The sequence below is a fragment of the Triticum aestivum genome, chromosome 3B (assembly GCF_018294505.1).
Source record: "Triticum aestivum cultivar Chinese Spring chromosome 3B, IWGSC CS RefSeq v2.1, whole genome shotgun sequence".
Lineage (NCBI taxonomy): Eukaryota > Viridiplantae > Streptophyta > Magnoliopsida > Poales > Poaceae > Triticum > Triticum aestivum.
The window spans coordinates 147,140,077-147,152,358 of NC_057801.1; positions in this window are offsets into that span (position 1 = coordinate 147,140,077).

The following is a 12,282-nucleotide window of genomic DNA, read 5'->3' on the forward strand; positions in this document are numbered from 1 at the left end:
CAACGCTCACTGTTCATCCCAGAGGCAGCATTGATCGGCTTAAGTTAGCAGCAGTAGCGAAGGAATCGCTCCATCGGGTTCAGTTAACAGCCATCGATCGATCGATCGGGTTCAGTAACGCGTAGCCTGCAGTGCAATCGCTCGGGTTCAGTTAGAGCCCAACGCCTCGCTCGGCTTCAGTTAGAGCCAACGCCTCGCACACACGCGCGTACGTACGAGAGAAATGCGCATCGCTCCGCCCCCGACCTCCCACCATAACTGACAACTCCCCCCCTCGCTTGTACCATGGTTTTTTCCATCATGGATGGCCCAAAGAATGTCATGCAGCTGCGTCTCCGGCCCGCCCAGGACGAAAAGCCGATTTCCTATCATGATTTTTTGTCATAGAAGTAGGAGCCCACCACATCTATGATGATACCGGGTTTTGTCACAATTATCGTCATAGAAGTGTCATATGTATAACAGAAAAAAATTCCGTTTGGCCCAAAATGTCACGGATGTGTCTTTATTTTGTAGTGTAGCATTGTCTTGGTCATGAACCTGCAGCGGCGATAAGAAACAAGGTGCTCAGTCCCGGCGTTGGCCCTCCAACCTCTTGATTTTGTCGATGCGATTGAGGATGGGCTGGATATGCTCATTGAGCACTGCGATGTCAGCATCCTCCGGCAAGCTCTTCAGCACCGCTCTGAAGTCGAGGTCAGGATGCCAGTGCGCTATCTTGACGAGCACCCTGGTGATGGCCCCCTGGCAAAGAATTCAGGACTCTTCGGCAAGGGAGGCCGCCCGGTTGGAGTGGAGCTGCTTCAAGGCACCAACGACCCTCTCAAAGTATCTGGTAAGGCTGGCGTTGGGGCTCAGGTTCACTTCCGGGGCGTACTCCATGCCCGGCACCCCCATGATGGCCAGCTGGTCGGCAGCCAAGTTTGCGACGGCGCTCGAGCTAGCGTTTCTCGTCCGCCTTGTGATCCTTGAGGTTGGCGGTCTCGTTCCTCAGCAGCTGCTTCTCCGTCTCCAGCTCCCTTGTCAGGACTCCCTCCCGGGTCAAGGCCCCCGACAGCATCTCCTCGAGCTCTCCCAGCTTCAGCTTGAGATCTTTGATGGAGGTGGTGGCTTCGGAGAGCTCTCCAGACTTGCCGATGATCTCGCCATGTGCCACTGTCAGGGCGCCGTTGAGCGTGTCCTTCTCATGGGACAACTTCAGGGTCTGATCCTCCAGCTCCTTCAACTTGCTGGCGTGAGCCTGAGCCAAGGCATTGAGTGCCTCCTGATGCCTCCGGTCCAGCTCTTTGGTCCACTGCAGGACAAGCTTGTCCACCTCTTCATCCTTGCCGCGGAGCGTGGCAGCAAGCTTCTCTTCACACGCAGCAAGGTCCTCCTCCTGGGTCCTCAGGGCGGCCTCGTGCTGGGACCGGACGGCTGCGGCCTCGTCGGCCAGCCTCTTCGCCGTTTCCTAGGCCTTCTCAATGTCATCCAGCCTCATGGTGAGCTCCAGGTCGCGCCTGGCCAGCTCGCTCTGAGCGGCCTTCAGCTCGTCCTGAGCCTGGCGCCACCAATCTTCTGCCTCGGCGACGCGCCCCTCAAAGTCAGCCTCCACTTTCTCCACCACCGCCGTCTTGGCCTTGGCCTTGTCCAGGCAAGCACGGTGGAGAGCTTGGAGTTTCCGGAAGTTGGCTCCAATGGCCCGGAGCAGCCGCTCCTCCTGGGAGCCATCATCGTCGATGCTTGGCTCGTCAACAACGTCAAGACCGGCGGCGGCGAGCACCTCACCATCGAGCAACTTCCCCTCGATGGGGGCCCTGGAGCTTGACGCGCATGGAAGGTGGACGAAGAGATCCTCGCCCACCTTCAGATACTTGCTGGAGCTAGAGGCGGCAGAGGAGGAGGGTTGTTCGTCGACCACCACCTCCTCGGTAGTGGCCTTGCCGGTCCCTTCGGCGGGCCCCTTGCCGGGCTCCTTGGCACGCTCCTTGTCAAGGCCTTCAGTGGGCCCCTTGACGGCATCCTCGGCAGCACCCCTGGCACTCTCGTCGGCAGCAATCTTCTCCGCCTCCACCGCGGCCTCCACGGCGACGCCTTGATGGTGGCATCGACGTCCTCCAAAGAGGGGCCTAGACACCAAGAAAGAGACGGGGTGGGGCCAAGATCGAAAGCCGGTGAGGAAAAGAGGAAAAGAAGAATGCAAACAAAGAAGAAAAGCAAGTAACCTACCCGTGCCAGGCCGAGAGGCAAAAGCCCTCTCCCCGCCAAGATCCGGTGCCAAAGCGAAGCCACTGGCGCCTGCGTTCTCCTCCTCCTCCTCCGTGTGCATGGCTTCGGGGCTTGGTGCCCTTTCCGGGGACGCCCCTCGGGGCGGTGTGGTTGACGGAGGAGGCATGATAGGAGAAGCCCTTCGTGGCTCCCCTTGGTGCTGCTCCCCTGTTGCATTCACGGTATGGTTAGCACTGAAACATCACGCATAACACACGCTAATGGAGGGCATTTGATGGACTCATGCTGAGGGCTGGGCCGGGGGCTGCTGTCCGGGCTGCTCGACACTACCAGTGGCGTGCTGGAAGCGCCTGCCGGGGGCTGGCAACTCGCCGAAGTCCGGGCCCTCTTCAGCCTCTGGGCCAGCGTCTCCACATCCCTGCAAAATGGAGGCAAGTGAGTAACGCCATCAGCGGAACTACGAGGAATGAGGGAGGAAAGCAGAGGCTTACTCGTCATCTCCTTCCTCCTCCTCCTCCTCTTCTGGTGCTTTCCTTTTCATCGTCGGGCTTGGGGACCCAGAGTATCTGTCCGGGCTGAGGGGCCCGAAGTCAAAGGCAATCCCCGCACCAACACCTGCCGGTGGAGGGGAAGGTGGTGGCGTCTGGGCACGCTTGGACGACGAGGAAACAGGTGTCTTCCTCCTTGCTGCCTCAGCCTCCGCCGCCTTCTTCGTCACCGCGGCCCTCGTCTGGCGTGTCGCCGCTCCCGGCTAGGGCGAACCAGCTCGCCCGAGGCAGCCCGCCATAGAACCCGCCCCCTCCCAGTGGTCGGAGGGACGGAGGTCGCGATCTCCTCCTCTTCATCCTCCTATGAGGCCCCGTCGATGACGTCCTCGACAAGGGGGGCCCCGGCGCCGGCTCCTGTGGCCTCCCCAACGGCCGCCGCCCACCAGGAGAGGTCCTCCTCCTCCGCTTCGGCCGCGGCGCTGTCCATCATGCCGCCAGCGCTGCCGGCCTCCACGGCGAGCCTTGCCGACTCCTCAGCAAGCCTTGCCTCCCGCAACCTGTTGGCGATGTAGTCCAACTCCTCCTGAGAGGTGCCCTGGACAAGTCGCGGCTCGTCGGCGACATATGCCTCGTGCAAGGTGTCGAAGAACTCCTGCACCCTGAGCTTGCAGGCTCGACCCATCTTGGGTCGAGGCCATGCGCATTGAAGAGCGACATCATGGCGATGATATCCGACCGGCGAGAGTTGTTGCTGAGCAGGACCACCCTCGCCGGCAACTTGAAGATGGGCTCCTTTTCCACCTTGCTCGCCTTCGTGGCAGCCCTTGCCGCCTTGCCGGACCGCTCCACCTCGCCCTCTTCATTAACCTCGAGCTGGAAGATTCGCTGGCAAAGATGAGCATGCCTCAGCACTGTCAGATTATTGTCGAGGCCAGGGCAGAACCTCATGATGTCAGCAGCATTCACAAAAAGCCAGGCCGGCCTCCCCTTGTCATGCAGAGGATCCATCCGGCGGCGGATGAAGTCCGCGCCGATCATCTCGAGGGTGAGCCCGACCCGAGTGAGCCTGAGGATCCTGCTAGTGGCGATCGTGAGCTTCTCCTCGTCAACGTCGACGTTGCCCCAGTACTTTCCATGGACCGGCGCCACCTGACGGACCTTGTAGAACGTCGGCGGGTTCTCTTCCTCGATAAAGCACCACCGGCCCCGCCACTATTCCCACCTCTCCTTCATGGTGCCATCCGGGTACGCTCCCTTGGCCCTTGGGATCAAAGTGACGCTGCCGATGATGGCGCCTCCCTTTTGGATCCGAGGGGAGAAGTAGTGGCGGAAGAGCGACGTGCTAGGATGCACCCCAACGAAGCCCTCGCAAAGGTGTGCGAAAAGGGCCATACACACCACAGCATTTGCGGTGAAATCCAGGAGGCGGAAGCCGAAGGTGTACATGATATCCTTGAAGAAATCAGAAAAGGGGGGACAGAGCCCGCAGGAGAAGTAGTCGAAGAAGAAGGGGTACCGATTTGGAGCGGCCCCGGCGCTGGCAGGGACGACGCGTGTGGCCGGATGCCCCATCGTCTCTCCTCCTGTCTTCACGCCCCACAGGGACTTTAAGTACTCCCAGAGCATGGGCATGTCGACCGTCAAAGGAAAGAGGGCGAACTGCGCCCGTCGCGCCACGAGCTCGCTTTCCGAAGGCTCCGCCGCGCCGGCATCCTTGGCTGCCCCCTTTCCTTTGGAGGATTTGGGCGCCATTGCGGTCGCAGAAGGCAGGGGATGGCAGGAGCGCGTCGGTGATGAAAAGAAGTAGGGGGCTCGAGCAAGAAGAAATAGGGCGGCGGTTTCAAGATGGAGGGAGGCGCAGGGAAGGGTAAAAGTGAGCAGCGCGCCCGCGGTTATCCTTTTTTATGGGGAAGACGCGGGCTGCCTCCTTTCCCATTAACTGTGACATGACGCATGCGTGCGGTAGCCATCCCACGCATGCCCCCCACGTCACGCACGCGCACGACCCCCATGTCGCGCGTTCAACGCGAGTCGTGGGAAGCGCAGCGGGCGGAACAGTGGCCGCGGTAAAAACCCGCCTCAACTGCCCGCGCACCGTTCTGGGCCTGACCCAACAACGTGTTGCGCCTATGTGTGACCCAGGCCCGGGGGCTCCTGTCGGTGTATAAAAGTAGGGGCCCAGCTTTCGACCCCTTTACTTGTGCACGGGCAGTCAGAGCCGCCTGCCGCGGCCACACATGAGCAGGGCAAGCGAGGGAAGCCGGAGAGAGGCCAAAGCCACAGGAACAAGCAAGGCAGACAACAAAGGATCAAGACCACAAAGGTCGCACGGGCGATGCAGGTTGCCCCGGCAAGGACCCTTGCCGAGGACAGCCTCAGCAGCCCCGGCAAGATCCTTGTCGGGGCAACTCGTCCACACCAGTTGAGCGAGCCACCTTCGGGCCCACCAACGTTAAACAGACACGTTGGGGCAGGGTTCAGGAGGCGCCTCCGTGGTGGCACGAAGATCTTTGTGAAGACAAGGAGCGATCAAGATCAAAAGAGGATAGGAAGGCAACCATCCTCACCGAAGAAACCCACAGGACCCCCCAGCAAGATCCTTGCCGGGGGAGCTAGCGCGCCACGGCAAGACCCTTGTCGGGCCACCCGGCAAGACCCTTGCTGGGCCACCCGGCAAGACCCTTGCCGAGCCACCCAGCAAGATCGGCGCCAAGCACACCGGCAAGGCCACTGCCAGGCCCGCACCAACCAAGTTCCTACCGCCGTTCGTACGCGGCCGCCGACCCAACCAGCTGGGTAGGCACCTGTGTGGCAGCATGCAAACCTTCGTGGAGGCTCCACCATCGCGCCACCTTAGCTGCCTACCTGCCTACATGGTGCTGCATGCGTTGCTGGCCAGGGCGCGTGTCGAAGCCAGGGGGGCGGCGACGGACGGGACAGGCCTCACCCCCGTCCCAATAAAGTGAAGGACACCTAAGCCTCACATTTAATGTGTCTCGTCCTGTAATGCTAGCGATAACCTCGTAGCGCTGTAGCACTTTACACCTCCTGTGTGCCACTGTGGCAGCCCCTTTCGCCTATAAAAGGAGGCCCATGGCATACTGAGAAGGGATCCGGCTCTTTCGAACCCCGCAGCACCCAGAGCTAGTTCGAGAGCTCAAGAACACTAATAGAACCACCAAGCAGGATCATAGGGTTTTACGCATCTTTGCAGCCCGGACCTGGGTAAATCCCCTTTGTGCCACCCACTAGTCCCGCTCTTCTCATGATCTCGCGCCCCGCAACCGTAGAAGGGATTCCAGTGATCCCATAGGTGTCGTTTCCCACCGACAACATGTATTGTAATGTTGCCATCGAGGATAAAAAGATAGGGTTTATATCATATTGCTTGAGTTTATCCCTCTACATCATGGCATCTTTCTTAATGCGTTACTCTATTCTTATGAACTTAATACTCTAGATGCATGCTGGATAGCGGTCGATGTGTGGAGTAATAGTAGTAGATGCAGGCAGGAGTCGGTCTACTTGTCACAGACATGATGCCTATATACATAATCATGCCTAGATAATCTCATAATTATTCGCTTTTATATCAATTGCTCGACAGTAATTTGTTCACCCACCGTATACTTATGCTATCTTGAGAGAAGCCACTAGTGAAACCTATGGCCCCCGGGTCTATCTTTTATCATATAAGTTTTCAATCTACTTTTATTTGCATCTTTACTTTTTGCATCTATATTATAAAATACCAAAATTATATTTATCTTATCATATTATCTCTATCAGATCTCACTTTCGCAAGTGGCCGTGAAGGGATTGACATCCCCTTTATCGTGTTGGTTGCGAGTTCTTTGTTTGTTTGTGTAGGTTCGTGGGACTTGTGAGGAGCCTCCTACTGGATTGATACATTGGTTCTCAAAAACTAAGGGAAATAATTACGCTACTATGCCGCATCACCCTTTCCTCTTCAAGGAAAACCAACGCAAGCTCAAGATGTAGCAGACCCCAATCGGCTTAAGGGATCAGCCACCTCATTTTTCCTCCGATCAATGTGTTCCACTTGATAGCCCTTGAAGTGCCCAGCAATAGCATCAACCTCGCGGTGATAAGCCGCCATGAGTGGATCCTTAGAATCCCATTTGCCTGAAACTTGTTGAGCCACCAAGTCTGAGTCGCCAGAACATCATACCTGGCTTAAACTCATCTCCTTAGCCATCCGAAGGCCATGGAGCAGGGCTTCATCTCAGTTGCATTGTTAGTACAGGGAAACATCAAACTTAAAACATAACAAAACTTGTCACCTCAAGGGGAAGCTAAGACCATCCAGCACCGAAGCCCTCCAATTGCTCGGACCCATCAAAGTGAATAGTCCAATATGTGTTATCTGGCTTTTCTTCAGGCATCTGCAGCTCTGTCCAGTCATTGATGAAATCCACAAGTGCTTGAGACTTGATGGTAGTGCGAGGCATACACTTCAAACAATGAGGTCCAAGATCAATGGCCCACTTGGCTACCCGACATGTGGCTTCTCTATTTTGAATAATATCCCCTAAGGGAGCAGAACTAACCACAGTGATGGGATGACCCAGAAAATATTGCTTAAGCTTCTGACTTGCCATGAACACCCCATAGACGAGCTTCTGCCAGTGTAGATACCTCTGCTTAGACTCAATGAGTACTTCAATGATATAGTAAACTGGCCATTGAATCGGATATTCCTTGCCTGCTTCCTTCCGTTCCACCACAACAGCTACACTGACAGCGAGGGCGTTAGCAGCCACATATAATAACAACGACTCCTTGTCAATAGGAGCAACAAGGACTGGCGGCTCAGCTAGTTGTTTCCTCAAAGCTTCAAACGCATCATTAGCAGCATCGCTCCACACAAAGTGATCTGTATTCTTCATCATCTGGTACAACGGTATTGCCTTCTCACCCAGCCAGCTTATGAACCATCCTAAGGCAGCAATATGACCCGCCAGATGTTGATAATCATTGATACACGCCAGCTTTGCCAAGGAGGTAATGGCCTTGATCTTCTCCGGGTTAGCTTCAATGCCTCTGTTAGAAACCAGAAAACCCAAAAGCTTGCCTGCTGGCACACAAAAAACGCACTTGGCCGGGTTAAGCATCATCTTGTAGACCCGGAGATTGTTGAAGGTCTCCTTCAAATCATCTACCAAAGTTTCCTTCTCTCTGGATTTCACCACAATATCATCCACATAAGCATGAACATTGCGCCCAATCTGACTATGAAGGCAATTCCGCACACAGCGTAGGTAAGTCACTGATATGTCTCCAACGTATCTACTTTTCCAAACACTTTTTCCCTTATTTTGGACTCTAACTTGCATGATTTGACTGAAACTAACCCGGACTGACGCTGTTTTCAGCAGAACTGCTATGGTGTTATTTTTGTGCAGAAACAAAAGTTCTCAGAATGTCCTGAAAATCCATGGAGATAACTTGTGGAAAATATAAAAAATACTGGCAAAAGATGAAGGCCAGGGGGCCCACACCCTATCCACGAGGGTGGGGGGCGCGCCCCCCTATAGGGCGCGTCCCCCCGTCTTGTGGGCCCCCTGCTGCTCCACCGACCTCACTCCAACTCCATATATTCCGTTTCACAGAGAAAAAATCAGCCAGGAAGTTTCATCGCGTTTTACGATATGGAGCCACCGCCAAGCCCTAAAACCTCTCAGGAGGGCTAATCTGGTGTCCGTTTGGGGCTCCGGAGAGGGGGATTCGTCGCTGTCGTCATCATCAACCATCCTCCATCACCAATTTCATGATGCTCACCGCCGTGCGTGAGTAATTCCATCGTAGGCTTGCCGGACGGTGATGGGTTGGATGAGATTTACCATGTAATCAAGTTAGTTTTGTTAGGCATTGATCCCTAGTATCCATTATGTTCTGAGATTGATGTTGCTATGACTTTTCTATGCTTAATGCTTGTTACTAGGGCCCAAGTGCCATGATTTTAGATCTGAACCTATTATGTTTTCATGAATATATGTGAGTTCTTGATCCTATCTTGCAAGTCTATGGTCACCTATTATGTGTTATGATCCGACAACCCCGAAGTGACAATAATTGGGATACTTCTCGGTGATGACCGTAGTCTAAGGAGTTCATGTATTCACTATGTGCTAATGCTTTGGTCCGGTTCTTGAAAGGAGGCCTTAATATCCCTTAGTTTTCATTAGGACTCCGCTGCCACGGAAGGGTGGGACAAAAGATGTCATGCAAGTTCTTTTCCATAAGCATGTGTGACTATATTCGAAATACATGCCTACATTACATTGATGAATTGGAGCTAGTTCTGTGTCACCCTATGTTATAACTATTACATGAGGAATCGCATCCGACATAATTATCCATCACTGATCCATTGCCTATGAGCTTTTCACATATTGTGCTTCGCTTATTTACTTTACCGTTACTACTGTTGCAATCACTACAATACCGCTATCTTTACTTTTGCCACCGTTACCATTACTATCATACTACTTTGCTACTAAATACTTTGCTACCGATACTAAGTTATCCAGGTGTGGTTGAATTGACAACTCAACTGCTAATACTTAAGAATATTCTTTGGCTCCCCTTGTGTCGAATCAATAAATTTGGGTTGAATACTCTACCCTCGAAAGCTGTTGCGATCCCCTACACTTGTGGGTTATCAAGACTAATTTCTGGCGCTATTGCTGGGGAGCATAGCTCTATTCTTTGAGTCACTTGGGATTTATATCTACGGATCACTATGAACAACTTGAAAGATCAAATAACTAAAATTTATCCCTCAACTACGAGGGGATGTAAGGAACTGCCATCTAGCTCTGCACTAGATTCTCCTTCTGATATGAGTAAGCTTGCGACACCTAAACCTGCTACTGCTAAGAATTCTGATATGTCGCATGTTATTGATGATGCCACTTCTGCTATGCATGATACTTATGATGAAACTACTTCTATGCATGATACTACTGTGCCATTAGGTGAATTTCTTGATGAACAACTTACTAGGGCTAGGGAGAATGAAAATATTGAAAATGAAATTATTGATGAAAGTGATGATGAAGGTTCTCCCCCTAATTATGAATTGCCTGTTGTTCCTGAGGGTTATGTTATGGATGAAGAAACTGCTAGAGATTTTCTTGCCTGCAATGATAGATCAGATCTTAAGAAATTATTAGCTAAGCTGAAACAAAAGACTCTGAATGCTAGAATGAAACATGACCCTGCTTTTGCCACTTCACCTATCTTTGTTACTGATAAGGATTATGAATTCTCTGTTGATCCCGAGATTATTACTTTAGTTGAATCCGATCCTTTCTATGGCACTGAATCTGAAACTGTAGTGGCACATCTTACCAAGTTAAATGGTGAGAAGTCTCGCTAATGATGAGAAGTCTTGCTATTATTATATTCTTAAGATATTTATGTTCTCATTAAAGGGTGATGCTAAAACTTGCTTTAATTCCCTTGATCCTGGTTGTGTGCGTAGTCCCCAAGATATGATTCATTACTTCTTTGCTAAATATTTTCTTGCTCATAAGAAACAAGCTGCCTTGCGGGAAATATATAATTTTGTGCAAATCAAAGAAGAGAGTCTCCCACAAGCTTGGGGGAGGCTTCTTCGATTACTTAATGCTTTGCCTGATCATCCTCTTAAGAAAAATGAATACTTGATATCTTCTATAATGGACTAACCGATGCTTCCAAGGACCACTTGGATAGTTGTGCTGGTTGTGTTTTCAGGGAAAGAACAATCGACCAAGCTGAATTGTTATTGAATAAGATGTTGACAAATGAAAATAATTGGACTCTTCCTGAGCCAATTCCTGAGACAATTCCTGAACCAATTGAGCCAACTCCTAAGCCTATTCCTAAACCTACTCCGAAGAAGAGAGGTGTTCTATTTCTCAGTCCTGAAGATATGCAAGAGGCAAAGAAATCAATGTAATAAAAAGGTATTAAATCTGAAGATGTTAAGAATTTACCTCCTATTGAAGAAATACAAGGTCTTAATATACCGCCTATTAAAGAAACACACCTTCTTGATAACCCGACACAGGTAGTGATGGTAAATTCTCTCTATAGATATGATAAAGTTGAAATTCCATCTACTAAGTTTCATAGTCAATGCTTAGATGAGTTTGATGACTTTATGGATAAACAAGCAAATTTCAATGATTATGTTAGCAGACAGTTGAAAAATAATGCTTATATGATTGGACACTTGAGTGATTATATGTCTAGAGTTAAGGGTGAACTTAAACTTACTAGTAAACATGTCTCTATGGTCACCACTCAAGCTGAACAAGTACTTAAGGCTCAGAATGAATTGCTAGATGAATTAAATAATAAACCTGATTTTGCTGTTAGAGTGGCTACTAGAACTGGTAAAATGACTCAAGAACCTTTATAACCAGAAGGCCACCCTAAGAGGATTGAACAAGATTCTCATAATAATAATCTAGATGCTCCTAGTTCTTCTAAGAAGAAGAAAAAGAAAAATGATAGTACCTTGCATGCTTCTAGTGAACCTAATGTAGAAACACCCGAGAATCCTAATGATACTTCTATCTCTGATGCTGAAACACAATCCGGAGATGAACATGAACCTAATGATAATGCTAATAATGATGTTCATGTAGATGCTCAACCTAGTAATAACAATGATATAGAAATTGAACCTGATGTTGATCTTGATAACCCACAATCAAGAAACCAACGTTATGATAAGAGAGATTTTGTTGCTAGGAAACATGGTAGAGAAAGAGAACCATGGGTTCAGAAACCCGTGCCCTTTCCTCCTAAACCATCCAAGACAAAGGATGATGAGGACTTTGAGCGCTTTGCTGAAATGATTAGACCTATTTTCTTACGCATGCGCTTAACTCATATGCTTAAAACAAACCCTTATGATAAATACATGAAAGATATCATCACTAATAAAAGGAAAATACCTGAAGCTACAATCCCACCATGCTCGCTAATTATACATTTAAGGATGGAATACCCAAGAAACTTGGTGATCCCGGAGTGCCCACTATACCATGCTCCATAAAAAGAAATTATGTTAAAACTGCCTTATGTGATTTAGGAGCCGGTGTTAGTGTTATGCCTCTTTCCTTGTACCGTAGACTTGAATTAAGTAAGTTGACACCCACCGAGATATCCTTGCGAATGGCTGATAAATCAACTGCTATACCTGTCAGCATTTGTGAGGACGTGCCTGTTGTTGTTGCGAACGTTACTATCTTAACAGATTTTGTTATTCTGGATATTCCTGAGGACGACAGTATGTTGATCATCCTTGGTTGACCCTTTTTAAATACTGCAGGTGCTATTATTAATTGCAACAAAGGCAATGTCACCTTTCATGTTAATGGAAATGAGCATACGGTACATTTTCCGAGGAAACAACCTCAAGTTCACAGCATAAATTCAATTGGGAAAATTCCATCAATTATATTTGGAGGTTTTGAATTTCCTCTTCCTACTGCAAAGAAAAAGTATGATATTCTTATTATTGGGGATGTTCATATCCCCGTTGAGGTAACCTAGTTTCACTTCG